Source organism: Suncus etruscus, chromosome 2 (genome assembly GCF_024139225.1).
Source record: "Suncus etruscus isolate mSunEtr1 chromosome 2, mSunEtr1.pri.cur, whole genome shotgun sequence".
Taxonomy (NCBI): Eukaryota; Metazoa; Chordata; class Mammalia; order Eulipotyphla; family Soricidae; genus Suncus; species Suncus etruscus.
Genome location: NC_064849.1, coordinates 30,365,980 through 30,385,399, shown reverse-complemented (window position 1 = coordinate 30,385,399; position 19,420 = coordinate 30,365,980). Strand labels below are relative to the sequence as shown.

The window sequence follows — 19,420 nt, the reverse complement described above, 5'->3', positions numbered from 1 at the left end:
ATTCCATATAGGGTTATGACCTTTTCAGGTGGTTTTTTGCAAGACAATAAAAAGGGTATGTCTCCAGCTGTGTACATGTTGACTAGTGAACCTCAAAAGTAGGGTCACTGACCAGAGACAGAGTCTTAATTTTATTTAGGTTAAGAAAAAAATATTAGGGACACCAGACAGAAATTAGGTTCATGGTATAATTTGGAATAAGAAATAGTTTTCTAGGTGTGAAAGAGAATGAAGACCACATCAGGCTGGCATTTTAAGTAGCAAAAGGAGAAAGCAATAAGCAACAGAAGATTCTTAATGATTTGAATATGGCCACACATCCCTAAGGCTGTGCCTATTTGAGGCCAATAATGAGCTTTTGGATTTGTGGAGTCATTTATTTTATTCAGCAATCTGGAGCCCAAGGGCAGTGTTCATTAGAAACTGGAAAACTTCACCTATGGGTTGTTTGTGTTGGTCTTAATTTATTTATTTTTTACTCAGTTTGAATTGTTCATTAGCATCTGAGAAAAATCATTCTCTAATAGAGACAATTGGTGGCAAATAGTACTTGTTGACTGAGGATGGGAGAGTAAAGGGAAAGGGTATTCAATAAGGGTGTGAGACAGACAAAAAGAGATTGCTAAAACTCTTTGATGGTGTTTGAGGGGGAAAAGTTTTGTGTAGCTGCAATCAATTTCAAATCACAGCTTAGCCTGATTTTACTATGGATGTGGCAAATTATCCAGGCTCCTTTTAAGTTCAGCCATTTGGATGAACTTACTATGATTGGATAAATCAGTGCTAATTCACTTGTTAATACAAGCCTTAGTAGTCCCATTGTATGGTCATTGGCCTCCACTCGCCCCATCCCCCCTTCAAGCTCTCCAAGATTCTTTTGCTCCAAGCAAATGCCTAAAGATGCATTCTTAAAAAGAAGATGGAGGATGGGCAGTTGTTCAGAATTTGACACGTAAAAAGCTTGCTAGATATAGCAGATATAGGAACTCAGGACTTCTTTTTTTTGGGGGGGGGGCACACCCGTTTGATGCTCAGGGATTACTCCTGGCTAAGCACTCAGAAATTGACACTGGGTTGGGGGGACCATATGGCACTCCGGGAATCGAACCGGGGTCCTTCCTTGGCTAGCGCTTGCAAGGCAGACACCTTACCTTTAGCGCCACCTCACCAGCCCCATGGATTTCTTACTTGTTCAATGTAAGCTTAAATATGACGTTTTGTTGTTGTTGTTGTTGTTTTCTTTACACTAGGGAATATAAAAATAATTATTTTTATGAGTGACTATTTTTCTTGGAAGCATTGTCAGCAATGGTATGGAACTGTTAAATATATTTCTTTGTTTCTGTTTTTACTAAAATTCTCCTGAAAGTAATTTGAAAAGTTGGAAGTGCATATAGCCTAGTGACTATAATAAGGCAATTTAAAAAATAAAATGAAACAAAATAAAATAACCAAAAATAAGCTTCCTTACCAGATGGAGACTTTTATAGCCTGGAACTAAGTATATAGAAAGGTTTATATAACCGATCAGTGACAGGAAAGCTTAGAAATAAATGCTATGTGCATTTCGCTGCCAGTGTTAGAAGAGATTCAAACTTCAAACTTTTAAGTTTTTTAAAACTTAAAATTGAAAGAGGAGTGACCACACATTTCAGCAAACCAACATTGTCTTTCAAATTCCTTTTAGTTGAAGGTAACTTACTATGTTTCCATAATTACTGCACTTTTATCTAGTACATATAGCAAATATTCTATTGGCTCTGACTTGCAATATCTATTGAAATATTGTATAACTCAGTGACTTAAAGAGGATGAAAGACATGAGTGAATATAAATCTTAAAAGTAAATTAGCTCTTATACAGGACCCTAATTATTATTTTAATTATTTCTCATCAAACTGCTATAGTAATTAAAAAAAAAAACACTCACTCCCCCAGTATATATTGGTCAGAGATAGAAACACACCAATACTTTCACTATCTAGCATTGTAATTTAGAAAGTGCCTTGGGTGTTCACATTTATCTCTCCTGATTATTTCTCTTTCTTATTTAAAAAAAAGTGTGAGTGTGGCAGGGTTTTTTTGTTTGTTTTGGTTTTATTTGGTTGTTTGTTTTTGTGCATAGGCACAGCAAAAGCTGGGAAAACCCAGAACTTTGGCCAAGGAAAGGGAGCTCTTACCCATAAAGCATCCTGGCATAAGACCAACTATAGGCTCTAGGCATACTAAGTTATCTAAACTCAAATTCTTTCTCTGTGTTCACAGTAAAATTTCTTCACAATTATAGTTGTTGTGGTCAGGTTTCTGTAGTTAGAGATTCTAGTTTTTGTACAGATCTTATGTTGAAGTCAGAATAACATGGAATGTCTTCTGGTTTCAACTCAACATTAGGTGTCTCTGCAGAAAACCCATCCCTGATAGCAGGTTCTTGTTGTTACCAAGTTGTCAGGGTGTCATATAAACCCACTCTGGGGCAAGTTGACACCAGTGCAGCATTAAGGCCTTCCCTGGTAGAAGACTAATTCCTGAGGCTGGTGTAGAAAGTAATACTCGTTCTGGGGTGAATTGATAATGTCTGATCTTCTGAATCCTACCTCAAGTCACTATGACAACACACACACACACACACCTTTTATATTGTATTATTTTATCTCTTATCTTTTAAATCAGGGCCCTGCCTTTTCGAGGAATTTTGGGACATGGAGTACTTTATTTTATCACATATTCTCACATTTTTCTATGAAATTAAGAGTAAAGGAATAAAGGCTAGAGGCCAAAGGCCAAGTGGTTTGGGGTACATGGAATGGAAATAAAAAAGGACAGAACTACATATTCAAGCCAAAATCTACTATAATAGAATTAAGGGACTTAAACTTTAACTATCTAAATTTAAATAAGTCTATTATACTGGCAGGCCAGAGGGCAAAGGGTGGTGGTATAGGATGCACTCTGATGTAGGGAGGTTGACACTGGTGATGGGAAAAGCTCTAATACATTGTATATTTGAAACTGAACTGTAAAGAACTTTGTAGATACCAAGTGTTTCAATAAAATAAAATAAAATAAATAGGGCTTAGATACATAGTATGGAATTCAAAGAAACTACCTTGCATGTGGCCACGCCTGGTTGGTTCCTGGCTCCATGTGAACCCTAACCATCAAACATTATAGGAACAGCCCTGAATAATCCAAAGCATCTTTACTTTTGGCTCTGAGGCTTTGAATACTATGAGTGTGGTTCAGGAAACACTCAGCATTTTCGGGCCTGAATAGCAATAAATTATTGGGTCCTTGTATTCATTTTCACCTTATATAACTTAAAGGGAGTGTCAGGGTCCAATGACCACTGTTTGAGGGACCTTCTGAAACTGAATTAGTTAATTGAAATAAATAAATGTTCTCTGACTACAATGTCTGCCAGGACCAAGAGTGTTAAATATTTCTGTTCTTAACATCACTTGGAATAGCTGAGCAATTGAGGCCAATATAAAAATTCATCCATACCCTCTAGTTACATTAGTTTATTTTTCCAGGAGCATTTTCTGCTTCTGGTTTTCATGTTAATGTATTTTCAGAGCCTTGCTTCAATTGAGGAAGTCTCTGATTTCTCTCTGCTCAGGGTCCATATGAATCTTTTCCAATGAACAATATAGCTATTATAACTCTTGGAAAGTGTGAAATTTTGTGAACGCACCATAGTAAATTACTTTTTTTTGTCAATGTTGCTATCTTCCATCTGTTCTACTTGGCCTAAAAGAAATTAAAATACCACTGCCAAATACAACAATTGGAACTGACCACCTAAAAAATTAAAGAATGAAAATATGATATACATTTTCTTCAAAGCAACTGTTTTTCATTTGTTCTAAAACTAACAATGTCTCATGGTTAAATAAAATAATGAGTTATGAACCAGTACAATTTGCTTCATGATATAACCTTGTTACTATTTCAAATCACATATTTCCTGGGCTGTGTAATTTCTCTCTGTTATTGCTATTGTATAACTTTCATTTTGGCCTTTCATTATAAAAGTCCATGTTTTAGATCATTAAAGATGCTGCAGACTCAGAACTCAAAATTTTTTCTTTTTCTTACCAGGGGCAGTTTATCAAACAATATTTTACTATTTTATGTAGTCTTTGGATAACTGCCATTCATTGATTACATGCCATCTTCAAAAAAATGACTGTTTAGTTGTAAGTTAATGAGGAATCACCATTAAAAAATCTACGAAGGAAATAACCATGACTCCTTATCAATATGCATCATGATATTGCTTACAAATATAGGAGATGGTAGGGGCCCGGAGAGATAGCACAGCGGTGTTTGCCTTGCAAGCAGCCAATCCAGGACCAAAGGTGGTTGGTTCGAATCCTGGTGTCCCATATGGTCCCCCTTGCCTGCCAGGAGCTATTTCTGAGTAGACTGCCAGGAGTAACCCCTGAGCATCGCCGGGTGTGGCCCAAAAACGAAAACAAAAACAAAACTAAAAAAATATAGGAGATGGTAGGAGATTGTAACACTTTAGTATTTTTAATTTAATTTAATATGCATCATAACAAACAAAAACACTATATGAAAACAGGATTAAAATGCTTATGTAATGAAAAGCAATAGTCATTAAAAAAAGCCTGGTATTGGGATAAAGACAGACATTCAGAACAGTGGAATAGACTAGAGTATTCAGAGAATGTTCCCCAGATATACAATCAATTAATCTTTGATAAAGGGGCAATAAATGCAAATGGAGCAAGGAAAGTCTCTTCAACAAGCGGTGCTGTGACAACAAGTCATCCCTTGCAAAAAAACAAACTCAGACCTCCACCAAGGTCAAATGTGAATTGATCAAAGACCTTAATATTAAACCTGAAACTATAAGGTATATAGAACAACACATAGATAAAACACCTCAGGACGTTGAAACTAAAGGTATCTTCATTCAAGGAAGAAACAACACTCTCTAAACAAGTCAAAGCAGAAATAAATAAATGGGACTATAGTAAGCTGAGGATACTTGAAATAGTAGAATAGTCTCACTCATCTATGTGTTTTAAGAAAAATTAAAGATATTAAAATAATTCCCAGAGATGAGGACCAAATAGAATGGCTCAAGATAATGCACTCACAAAGAGTGGTGAGTGCAGTTAGAGATATAAATATGCTGTGAACTATCATAACAATGTCAGTGAGTGAGGGATATAAAAAGCTGTCTCGAATACAGGCGGGGATGAGGGAGGGAAGAGATGGGAGCATTGGTGATGGGAGGGTTGCATGGTGAAGGGGGTTTTCTTGTTATGACTGAAACCCAACTACAACTATGTTTGTAATCATGGTGTTTAAATAAAAATATTATTTAATAAAAAATAAGTAAAAAAAACCTGAAACACTAAAATAAAAAGTTTAATCCTAATCCCTAATTTAAACTCCTAATCCTATCCTCTAACTCTAACCAGAAGCCTCAACTTTAACCTTAACCTTAAACTTTCAAACCTAACCTTAACCCTAATCTTGAATTCTAAACCTAATCCAGTTTAGAATTCACCCAAACCTGAATCTTAACTCTAACTCTATCCCTGAATCCTCACACTAATTCCAGCTGTAACTCTAATTTCTTTCTTTTTCTTAAAAAAAAAAAAAAAAAACCCACACACACAAAAAGAATAATGGCACATTGCAGTGTATTTCATAGGGTCAATATTAAAATAAATAAATAAGGGTTCGGAGAGATAGCACAGCAGCGTTTGCCTTGCAAGCAGCTGACTCAGGACCTAAAGTGGTTGGTTCGAATCCCCGCGTCCCATATGGTCCCTTGTGCCTGCCAGGAGCTATTTCTGAGCAGATAGCCAAGAGTAACCCCTGAGCACCTCCAGGTGTGGCCCAAAAACCAAAATAAATAAATAAATAAATAAATAAATAAATAAATAAATAAATTTACGTAGTTTCAGAATGAGGGAATGTAGAACAAAGGTAAACACTTGCCTTGAATATGGCCATCCTCATTGGATACCTGGCTCAGAATATGGTCTCTAAATACTAGGAGTAATAGCCAAAGTCAGAATAAGTCTAGTGCTGCAGCGGTAGGGCATTTGCCTTGCATGAGCTGATCCAGCACAGACCAGGTTCAATCTCCGGCATCCTATATGGTTCCTCAAGTTAGAAGTGATTTCTGAGTGCATAGCCAGGAGTAACCCCTGAGCATCACTAGCTGTGGCTCAAAATGCAAAATAATAATAATAATAACAATAATAATAATAAACCTAGTGAACTGTTGAGTATAGTCCAAGATAAAATCAAAAACAAGAAAATACATAGAGAGAAAATATTGGAATTCTTGGTTAATGTGTGTGTGTGTGTGTGTGTGTGTGTGTTTTTAAAGAAAATATACTATTGGTGGCTGGGATGATAGCACAGTGGGTAGGGCATTTACCTTAAATGCAGCAGACCCAGGACCTACCTAAATTGACCTTGATTAGATTCAAGGCATCCCATATGGTCCCCAAGTTTGTCAGGAGCTATTTCTGAGATTGAAGAGCAAGGAGTAACCCCTGAGTGCCTCTGGGTGTGACCCAGAAAAAAAAGGAAGTACTATTAAGAAAAATAATGACATCGATATGCCTCTTCAAATTTATTTTCACATTCTTTCCCAAAAAACTTCAACTATCAAATACTTTTGGATATTTTCAGCCTAATAATATGTCTGCAAAAGTGTTGTTTTAAAAAACATAAGTAGCATTATCTGTATTTAATAGTCATCATCTTGCCGTTTTTAATGTCTTCTGAGATATATTGTCATTCACATTTTGAGATGGAAAAAATAGCCCTAACCTGTTCATTTTAACCATGATAAAGAATTTTCTTACCTTCCATGATTCATGTAATAAATGTTCATAAACACTTATGTGATTTGTTCATTATGAATTTTTTGTTTCCTGTATTTAATATCCATGTAAAATGACTTTCTGCATTTTTAAGTATTATGATAATTATATGCAAGACTTTAAGGAACTTACTTACCAAATCTGGAATACAATTTTCTTCTTTAACTGAGGTCCAGGGTTTACAAAATGACCATAATAAGGGGCCAGAGCGATATCACAGTGGTAGGGCATTTGCCTTGCACACAGTTGAACCAGGACGAACATTGCTTCATCCCTTGGTGTCCCGTTTGGTCCCCAAGCCAGGAGCAATTTCTGAGTGCACAGCCAGGAGTAATCCCTGAGCGTCACCAGGTGTGTTCTATAAACCAAAAAAAAATATGACCATAATAATTTAAGCAAACAATATTCCAATTCTAATTCCATTCCACCACTAGTGTCAACTTCCCTTCACTGATACCCCCAGCTTCCCTACAGCTTCTACCCTGCCTCCTTAACAGGCACATCTTGAAATTTTATTATTATAGTTTGAGTTTGAATTCTTATTGATTGATTCTATACCTGAATTCTTCCCCCATCTATTATCACATGTCTCCTGACTCTGCTACTTAGGTCTTCCAGCTTCTCACTTACATTGAACTACTTTAATGTTTCCTTTTTATTTTAAATTTATATAGTCAAAGTTTGCCTTCCTTTTGTCATGCTATTCTATATACCACAGAAAAGTGGGATTTTTTTCTTCTGACTTAACTTCAATTAACAAGATTTCCTCCAGTTCCATCCAAGCTGCATGAAATTAATTGATCATTTCTGCAGCTTCATAGTATTTCATTGGTTTTATATACCACATGTTCTTAATCAACTCAATTGTCATTGAACACCTGGGTTGATTCCATATTTTATATATTTAATGTGTGCTGCTACAGATAATAATGTTAAAATTTCCTTTTAAATAAATTTCTTTGTAGTTTAAAGTAGGTACCAAAAGTTAGTATTATTGGATTGTATGGAAATTCTACTCTTACTTTTTTTTATATCTATAATCTGTTCTTTGGAAATTTATTCAGAAAACATCATTCACCAGCTGTGATAGAAAGTTCCTTTCTCTCTATATCCATACTAGTACTGATTGTTTCCCATTATTTTTATATATTTCTTTTCTGTGTGAGCTGATTTTTCATTGTCCTCTTGATTTGGATTTGCCTGATAAAAGTGACATTCAAAGAATTTCTTTGGAATATTTATTCACAAGTATAGTCAGTATTATCTCTCTTCTTCTTCTTCTTCTCTCTCTCTATATATATATACACACTTTTAATAGATTTTTATTTTAAATATATTTGGTAAAACTAATTTAAAAGTAAATACAAAATAATTTATTGTGTATTGGGGCTAGAGAGAGAGTACAGAGGTTATAGCACTTGGCTTTTACATGATTTTAGTTCCCAGAATACCTTATTTTCTCTGAGTACCACTAAAAGCAATTATTAAGTGCAGAGCCAGTAGTAACTCCTGAACAAGTCAGGGCATGTTGTTCTCTCCACCTAAAATAAAACAAAGTTTTATGATTTTTTTGGTATCTTGTGATATTTTGCTACTTTTCATGCTACTTTCCATTTGCCTTCAGATTGTCTCTTCTAGGAATGCTTCTACAAATACAATTTTCCCTTTAATTTGCAGAGTCACCTGTGGCTTTTTTTTTTTATAGGTATATAGGATTATTTTTTGGTCTTTGTGTCAAACCCAGAGGGTGCTTATGGGTTACTATGGCTCTTCACTCACTCTTCACTCCTGGCAGGCTCAGGGGACCACATGGGTTGAACATAGGTGGGCGTGTACAAGGCAAAAACCCCAGTTTTACTATTGTTTTGACCCAGGAAATTATACAAATATATATACATACTATATTATATAAATATGTGCATTTATATACATATATATTACGTGAATATATATGTATATATATATATATATATATATATATATATATATATATATATACTCTGGCTCGAGCCAGAGTAATAATAGAACTGGTAGGGTTTTTGCCTTACACACACACACACACACACACACACATGTTGGGCCACACCCATTGGTGTTCAAGGTTTATTTCTGTGCTCTGAAATTACCCTTGTCAGGCTCAAAAGACCATATGGGATGCTGGGGACTGAACCTGAATTCTCTGCCTGCAAGGCAAATAAATGCCCTACCCATTGTGCTATTGCTCCAGCTAGCCAAGAATATTTTTTTTATTGTGGGCAAAGTGAATTACAAATCTTTCACAGTAATAGTTAAGGCACATCGTAGTAATGAATGAGTGGCATTCCCATCACAAGTGTTGTCCTCCCTCCACTCCTGTTCCCAGTATGCATCCCTCTTCCCCCTCCTCTACACCCCATAATGCATGTACAGCTTGATGTAGATTGGGTATCATTTCTGTTGTTGACTTTGGATTTTGTGTTCAAGTCTGATCATTTTTATTTTCACCAAATGAACATACGACTTGGTCTTTGTAGCATCTGTTTTTCTCCTTCCAACTATGATGCTGATCAAGGTGATTCCAGTAGTAATTGAGTACTAGGCTCCTGGCTCAGCAGCTCACCATGCAGATGTCTGCTCCCACAGCTGGCCCCCAACATGATTCTAAGCACCAGCTAATGCCTTCATCTCTAGCAAGGAAACCAAAGTGGCCTGCCACACCCAAGATGGGGCAGGATTTCAATTACTGGGCAATCAAAAGGGAGAAAAAGAACAACGGGAAGCAACTGAGCTTACTGATGTAGTACAAAATAAAATAGGCCGATTTAATGAAAAAGCCAGAGAGGAGATCTTGAAAGTAGAACAGAAATACAACAAAGGTTGCCAACCCCCAATATTTTTTTTCACAAGAGGTGGGAGTTGATTGACAAAACCCCCACTTTTTGGGTAACAACATTTGTCAACCATCCACAGAAATATGCTCTACTAGGGAAGAAGGATGAACAATCTTTGAATTATTTGCCAAGACTTGAAGAGACGGAATTTGAAGAGATTAAATCAGGTTACAGCATAGATATTTATTTTGATGAAAATACTTATTTGGAAAATAAATTTCTCTCCGAGGAATTTCATCTGAATGAGAGTAAATTTCAAAGACCACTGAAATCAAATAGAAATCTGGTAATGATCTGAGGAAATGTTCAAGTCAAACAGAATAAAGCCAGCAGGAAGCATAGCAGGATCCTGAGAGCTTCTTTTCCTGGTTTCCTGACTGATGGGAATGGGCTGATGTGGGACAGACTAGCTGGGCATGGTTATCAAGGATGACATGTGGCTAAATCCTTTATGGTACTGCTTGGTTCCTGACATGAATAGTGAAAAAGGTGAAGAAAAGAAGATGAAGACGATGGTGAAGAGGACTGGAAGATATTGATGAAAGGGAATAAGATAAAGATAAAGAAGTTGGAGATGATGAAGAGGGGGAGGAATAAGAGGGGAAATGGACGAGATGACTAAAGGAAAACGGATGAATTCTGATGTTTTCTTATTTCCTCCAGTTCCAGGGAGCAAATTCAGTCTTTTTCTTTTTTTCCCTCCTCTCCAACCCCCTTGTGCTCAGTCTCCTGGTTTTTGAGGCCTCTTTTCTCTTCTCTACATCATGGTTCTCAACTTAATATCTAGAACAGAATTGAGTTGGGAAAGGATCTCTTCCACTTTCAGTTCCAAATTCCTTTTAACTTTTCTCATATCAGCAAAAACTGTGGTGTTTACCACTGTGATCTGTGGGAAAAAGAAAATCCTTGTGCTCATATAGTTCTGCTGGAAGCTAGAGGATGCAAGGGCCCTGAGTACTAATGCAAAGAATTCTAGCTTTTTTTCCTAATTTTTCTGTATATTGGTCTCAGAGATCACACTGTGTTTCTATGTGAATATGAACAGTTCTCATTTACTGATGTGTATCTGTCTACTTTTTCTTGTTTTAAACAATAAATGTTTATAAATATAAAAAGTGAAAAGGTAGGTTTGAGATGTTTGGGTGGGATAAATGGCATTTTGACACTCTAACTTCTTTGGGATGCTTATTTGTGATGTGTTTTATATATACATATTCATATATCTATTTATCTATATCTATATAAGTTTTGGGGCCACACTGGAACTGCTTAAGGGTAATTTCTGGCTCTGAAGTCAGAAATAGCTCCGGGCAGGCTCGGGGGACCATATGGGATGCCAGGGATCGAACCAGAGTTCATCTTGATTCAGCAACCAATATGCAAGGCAATTGCCCTAGGCTGTGTTATCACCCCAGCCATTAATTGTGATGTTTAACAGTCATCCTTGCACTTTAAGATGACAGCCCTGCTACTCAATGGGAGAATAAGTAAAACTTACAGGAATCTATTTGGGATTGTCTTTATCTATTCTAATTTTGTTCCTGTTTATTTTAAAATTTTGTTTCATTGGAAAGGAAAGATGCTCATTTCTAAACATTAAAAAGTGTTTTAAGTTACTTAGATACAATAAAGTAAATGTTACTCATATACACACACATAAAAACAACCCTCTAATCACTAGTTCTTTATTTTACTCAAATGTAATCTTTTTTATTTTTTGATTATTCAGCTTTGATTATTGTGCATATTCTGAGAATAATATTTACATTTTAATATAATTCTAATTATCTAAAACTTACACTGAGCTATATTATTAGTTAGGATTATTTTTATCAGAAGTAATTACAAAATTGTACTAAATATTTCTCTCATGACAGTAAGGTTTTTTTTTTCTATACATTTTGCTCTTGAATCACCTGGAATTAGTTTGGGGCTGTAATACGGAGGAGACAAGTATTTTAACTTAGCTATAAAGAAAATTTGGTCACTAGCAGCCAAAACCATGCCCACAAAGGCAATCGCCATGCCTGTATTTGGTCAGCTCCTGTTCTTGAAAGAAATGTAAATCAAGATGTGAAAAAAGTTCCAGTGATTCAGCAAGAAGCTGACAATATTGAGATGAGAGGGTAGGCCAGATTCCATTCTGCAAAAACTTACTTGTGGCACCCATCATCCACAATCACCACTTTAAAAATGGCCCTGATTTATCATTCAGCTATCATTCATTGACCCAAACTTCAGTATTTGGATTGACACTTCTGAGACAGACACTTTTGGAATGAATGCAGTCACTCATACCCGTGTCTTCTTGTACTTCTAGATCCTGGGCAGCCTAAAACAGACCCTACAAAAGCAACAGCATCTTCAGCACTAGTGTTTGGAATTCTGAGACTGCCTGGTCACATTGGGCTGCATGACAACTCCAATTTTTTAAATACTGTCACCCCTCATAGGAACACAGTAATTTAGATGCCAATATGTATCTGAAGCCAAATAATATTCAGACACAAAAGAAATAACAGCATGAGTAACTAGCAAAACAATAATTTAGTAAGTCTTCTGACAATGCTGTACACTCTTTTTTCCCCTTTGTAAAATATTTTCACTCCCACTTACCTGAGAAAAAATGTATCATGATCACTGATGTCAACAATGTGATGCATGATATTTAAATAAAGTAAGTTATATTTTTCAAAAAAGAAAAAAAGGCCAAGTACTTTAATTTGCTGATATTCAATGCTCTTTAGCATATACTAAGTTTCCAAGCATTCTGATCTTTGTATGTGCCCTCAGTCTTGTTAAAAGGAGTCACATATTTAATTCTTGGTTAATACTCTGGCTGCTTAAATACACTTACCACTTAAATACAATTTTTGTACTGTTGCAGAACAAATTCTGTTTTTTCAATTATTTTACTGCCTTCGTATTTTTAATATGAATTTAGTTTCTTAGTTTTATAAAACATTTGATATTTTTATGATCTACATAAATATATTCCATGATAGGGTAGAACTGACAATTTATGATAAGTTTTTCCAAACACAGGTATTCTAGTTCTTATGTAACCAAAGGTTTTGGAGAAACTTTTATATTTTGTGTGTTGGCTATCCTTGTTCACTTTTTTATTGTTGGATTTATTCTTACTTTTGGGATTTTATTTAATTGTATCTTTTAAATTGTTTTACTGTACATAATTGTTTTAATATTGTTTTTTGGACTATATTAATTTTTGCATCTGTGATGAAATAATTTTATTAAAGTTTAATTGTTTCTTTTAATTTTTTTACACATCTTTGCCCATAAAAATTTCTCATGCTTATCTCTTTTTCTTTATAATTATCCTGCAAATGATGCCAGGCAGACATGACATTAAACATGATACTATCCTGATGTTAGAAGAACTTCTGATCTTATACCATTCAGCATTCCTTGATGTGGTTACAAGTTACTAGGGAAAATAGATGGAAATGTCTTTCTATTAGATTCTTATTAATAACTTTTTAATGAATGCTTATCGTGCTTGAAATAATATGTTTTCTTTTTAATATATTGGTATGGTGAATTGTATTAAAATACTGCCACGCATTACCAGCTTTTCATATTGTAATAGTTCCTACATAAAAATAACCCATTCTTCTTTTGGAAACTATCCAATTTGGCTTCCTTATATTTTAAGCATTTTTTAGGATCTATATTCACTGTGAAATTAGTGTATCTTTGATCTTATATTAGCTGTATCAGAAATACGTATTAAAGATGGATGAACTCCTACTTTGAAAATAATGACTTCCCTCCTTTTTTCTTTTTCTGAGACATTTCAAATGAGATATAAATTATGTGTTCCTTGAAACTTTAGGAACGATTGCCAGAAAACAGTTTGAAACTGATAGTTATTTTAGGGTTTTATGAAAATGTATGCATTATGGGATGTAATAGTTTACTTTATGTTCAATTATTTAATATCACTAATCAGTTAATGCATGTTATAAAAACATAAATCTGAATTTATTGAAAACATGCATCTTTTCCATTATTAAAAGATTTTTATCTATTTAACTTTAGACTTTAAATGTCAGTCTACTTGAATGCTTGGCTCATTTTCTAATGCCTTCAGTATTTCTCGATGTGCCCTCTTCTTTTCTTCTTATAGTTCTTTTACTAGGGATTTGTCCTTGTTTTAAGAACATTTTTGGTTTTTAAACAACGCTTGACTTTTTTGACATGAATATCAATCTTTTCTTAATTTTATATAATTTGTACTGAAATATAAAGATATGAACATATAATCTGCATGCATATGTGTATAATATATGTTAAAAGTGTACATTTATCTCAATAATAATAGCAGTTCATTAGTCAAAGGTTTCTTGCAGTTTCTTTTTTTTTCATTAAGTAACTCCTTTTACAATAGATATATCTTGCCTCCTGCTGTCCTTATTCTATCAACTTCCTAAGTCAGTCACCTTATAGTTAACCACTGTCATACTATTGCTTCTGTGCTGTTCACTGAACAGAAACTCTAGTCTACTCTCTTCTCCGGCTTTGAAAATCTATGCCAAATGTCTCTTAACCATTCCATGTAAGGGCATGTTTCCCCATGGGAGCACCAAACCCATACACCAAACTCTGAGAAGTATGCTTTTATCATTATGTTATCATTATGCTAAACACCCAATTGGAGCTAGGTTTTTTATTTTCATCTTTTCAGTCTACTCAGATTAATGACTACATTCTGTGAACCTATCTTAGGTGTAGGTGCTTCTCAATGAATTTGAACTCAATGCAGCAGGTTCTCTATGGAGTTACCTATAGAGCAAAATGTTTAGTATATATCTTATTCATGATAAACTGCTTCTTTCTTGGAAGTTATTTATGTTTTTATTTTATTTTTGTTTTTGGGCCACATCTGGTGACACACAGGTATTACTTCTGGCTATGTGCTCAGAAATCGCTCCTAGTTTGGGGAACCATATGGGACACTGAGGAATCAAACCGTCGTCTGTCCTAGGTTAATGCATTCAAGGCACTGCCCTACCACTTATGCCACCGCTCTGGCCCCTAGAGAGGAGTTATTTATTTTTTATACTTGATAGTTATTATTTCAATTTCCATAAAGGTTAAGTTCACTGTAGTACCATTTGTTCACCTTTGCAGATTATAAAATAATTTTATTTTCTTTTAATTTGAATAAAACTTCATCTGCCTTAGATTTCAAAATTGATGTATATTCTCTCCACATTTTATTTTATTTTTTTGTTTTGTTTTGAGACCACACGAGTAGGTAATCAAGGCTTATTCCTGGATCTACACTCAAGAATCACTCACGTGCATGTGATGCTCGGTGGACCATATGGCTTCCTGGGGATCGAACCTAGGTTGGCTGCATACAAGGAAAGCATCTGATCTGCTGTACTGTCATTTGTCCCTTCTGTTTGCTTTTGTAAAGATAATGTTCTACCCTCTTCTTTAATCTCCTGTGACTCATATGAGTTTTTCAAAGTTAGAGTTTCTTTCTAATCATTTCTTTTTCTTTTCTCTTGTTTTTTTTTTTTTTTCTATCCCCTCCCTTATTAGTCCTACTTTAAGTTGCAGTTTGGTTTTGGCTCATTTGAACTAAGACCTATTTTGTAGGGTTTGTTACTCACATATCTTCATGTCTGCCATGCTCTTTCTCTTGGAATGCTTCCAGAATAGATTTTTTTATTTCTAGTTTCCAATTCACAATGTTTTTATTTTTTATGAGATGTGTCTATTTTATCTTATTTATTCATTCTCTTACATCTATATTTGAATAAATGTATTCTTGTTTTTTCTGTTGGACTACACCCAGAAATGAGCTAGGGTTATTTCTGGCTCAATGCTTGAAATGCTTGAGGGCCACAAGCTGCTGGAATATCTGACATCCTGAATGCCCCGTCTGTACAACATGTGCTCAACCTATTGAGCTACGTCTTTGGTTTTTGAATAAATTAAAATTCAGGATCTTTGGGTTTTTTTTTGTTTGTTTGTTTTGGTTTTGGTTTTTCCACCACACCTGGTGACGCTCAGGGGTTACTCCTGGCTATTCACTAAGAAATCGCTCCTGGCTTGAGGGACCATATGGGACATTGGGGGATCGAACCACGGACTGTACTAGGCTAGCACTCGCGAGGCAGATGCCTTATATCCTATGCCACTGCTCCAGCCCAATGATCTTTGTTTTTTTTTTATTTAATTCTGCAAACCCTAAATGCCCTTTATATACACAGTGCTCTTCTTTATGTATTATTATTGCTTCTCCCTATATTGTTCTTAATCTTATAAACATTTTTTAAAATACTCTTCTTTGGTCAACATCTTTCAGAAGCTACATTTTCCTATATTTTCTTCTGTCTCCCATTTTATAAGCTCTTGTTTATTGCTTCCTGTTGCTTCACACTCTCTTTATGTGAGGCCTAGACTGATTCACAATTGAACCTGTTCAGACCTCTTTCTATCACAGGTACATTTCTGCTTTCAATTTTTAGTGTTTTCAATGCTTTTATTTCCTCTGCTGGTACATTTGGAGTTTTCTCTTTTTCATTGCATATCTTTGTATTTCTTAAGAGGTTATAACTTAAAAATAGTTCTATTAGCGAGAGTATGGAAAGAACTCAAATATTTCATAGCAAACAAATGGAGAAAGAAGTTCTGATAAATATATGCACAACATATTATTATGTAATCTCAAGGAAGAAGAAAAAATGTCATGCAATTTTCAGAATTGGGACGAAATTGGAGGCTAAAATACTGAGTAAAATAAGCCAGAGCAGAAGGACAAAAACAGGATGATCTCACTCATATAAGGTATATAAGAAAAACAAATCAAAGGTATGGACAATAATAATTTAAAACAAACCTTGGCTAATCTAATACAGACCTGAAACTACAAGTAAAGGAAGAGATAGAGAAGGAAGCAACTGGATTGAATCTAGGTAACTTGGAAACTTAAGTGGAGAATCTGGAGCACATGAATGACATTAAGGGAGGTAAGACTATGAACCAAAACCATAAATGTCAATCAACAAAAAATGGGTAATGAGGGAGGGAAGGAAATATTAGACTGGAAGTGACATAGGAGTAGGATAGAGGTCATGGTACTTATTTAGGTGACAGTAGTATGCATCACCATCTACATTTATACCGGAAACTGAACCCTATAGCAATCCAAAATGTAAATGACAATAAAATACATGAAAAAATAAATTCCATTATTGAAAGAAGTAAAAATCATGAAAGTTCAATGTGAGAACTTGAGGCTGTTTTTATGTGTCTAAAAGGAAGTACTATATATTTTTTAATTTTAACAAAAGTTTCAGAAAACTAGTTCAGCCTTATATGAAACTCACTTAAATTTGATCCCTAGCACTGCATACAGTCTTCAGTCTTTCTGAGAAAAGAACTATGAGTAAGTTCTTGGAGTAGACCTGATATTTCTCTAAGTATTTTTCTCTAAAGCAAAATAATAAAAAGTAAAAGTAAACAAAGAAGAAAGAAGGAAGAAAAGAACGAAGGAACATAAAACTAAGTAGAAAAATTTTTAAGTATGTAAGTAAGCATTGAAATGGCTCAAGAGGCACTCAGTTATAATTTGAGAGAGCTAAAAGATGTTTTTTCTTATTCCTGAAGAAAATACAATTAACAGAAATAATACAATTACTAAGAAAACATAATAATATTTTTAATTATTTAAGTCTATGGTGCATATTTAAAGATCTTGAACACTTATGTTTGATTAAGTTTTCTACGCATTATAAATGACATACTGGTGAATGTTATGTGAGCCGCAGCCATCTTTAGCATTACTGATTTCGATTTTCATAACTATTTTCTTTTTCAATGAAGACTTTGATTTCTCCTCCTTGTGTTTCCAGCAGCCCTTCTCTTATCTCATCCAAATTATAATAGGTCATGGTATACCTTCATGATCTTGCTCATAGTTCTGTAAATGACTGCTAGCTGTTAAAGCAATGAATTTTTTCCAAGGGATATGCAGAATTTAGATGAAACAAAAGAAGACTCTGGAGAATAATTCATCTGTGGAATAGAATTTCCAGCTGAACAATGCAATGGTTCATTTGTGATCTCAAGCTTATCTTAATAACTTTGCAAAAATCATGTTATACAGATGATTGCTTCTGCCCAAAAGCCAGCTCTGCCAATAATAAAAATCAAATTTAGGACATGTGTCTTTAAGAACATACTATTGATGTGGTTGGAAAACATTGTTAAAGTGTTTAATAGTTATACTTAAATAATCATTATGAAATTTTTGTATATGAACCCATTAAATGTGCTTTCATTTGAAGAACTCCATTATAAAGTTAAAAAATAGTTCAAATGTAACAATACTTTATTATATAATTTCATTGTACATCTAATCAGCCAATGTACATAAACTCTAAATGATATAATGGAATTATATTTAAAGATTATAACAGCTGTTTAAAATTGAAGGGGCCTGGAGAGATAGTACAATGAACAGGCTGTAGCTTTCCACACTATTGACCCATTTTTGACCCCTATCATCCCATATGGTTCCTAAAGTACAACCAGGAGCAATTCCTGAGAGCAGAACTAGGAGTAGTCCCTGAACTTGGCTGAATATATTTATTCCTTCCACACCCCCAAAGTAAAATATTTATTGTAGTTTCACTGTTTTGTGAAATCTTTGAGATTTTATTTTTTCAGAAAAACAACTGCAAAAATATGAAAGACACAATAAAACCCAAATCTCTTATTTCAGAACAGCAACATTTTAACAGCATACAAGCAAAATTGATTCTGAACCATCTCACAAATAAAATTATTACAGTTTGGGGCTAGAGCAAGTAGGGTGTTTGCCTTGCACATGCCAACCAGCATTTGAGCCCCAGCTTCTTATATGGTCCCCAGAGCCTGCCAGGAGTGATTTCTGAGAAGCAAACCCTGATCACTAGCAGGTGTGGCCCCAATTTAAAAATATAGATTAAGGTTAAGTTATCTTGTTCTCTCCATTCTTTCCATATATACATTTTTCTGCACCACCCCTAGTGTGCTCAGGGGTTATCCCTAGTTCTGCACTCACAAACTGTCCAGGTGGCTTTGTGGGACTATGAGTGGCAAAGATTGAACCTGGGGGTGGGCCATGAACAATGAAAGCATCCTATCTGCTGTACAATTTGTCTGGCCCCTATTTCCATATTTTCTAAAATTAGATATCTGAGGTTAGTGATACTGTTTAGTAATTGCTACGCCCTCCTTAAAAACAAAATAGGGGCCGTAGAGATAGCATGGAGGTAAGCATTTACCGTTCATGCAGAAGGACGGTGGTTCGAATCCCGGCATCCCATATGGTCCCCCCAGCCTGCCAGGAGCGATTTCTGAGCGTAGAGCCAGGAGTAACCCCTGAGCAACGCCAGGTGTGACCCAACCCCCCCCCCAAAAAAAAATTGGGGCCGGCGAGATGGCGCTAGAGGTAAGGTGTCAGCATTGCAAGCGCTAGCCAAGGAAGGACAGGGGTTTGATCTCCCGGCGTCCCATATGGTCCCCCCAAGCCAGGGGCAATTTCTGAGCGCTTAGCCAGGAGTAACCCCTGAGCATCAAACGGGTGTGGCCCGAAAAACCAAAAAACAACAACAACAAAAACCCAAAATAATAGATTTCTCTTTC

The 19,420-nt window shown here is 35.2% G+C and overlaps 1 pseudogene; it reads left to right on the top strand.

Annotated features, from left to right (window-relative positions):
• The window catches only part of LOC126001655 (protein SET-like), a 77,206-nt pseudogene extending 66,858 nt beyond the window's left edge, over window positions 1-10,348 (top strand).
• Window positions 10,349-19,420: the final 9,072 nt, after the last annotated feature.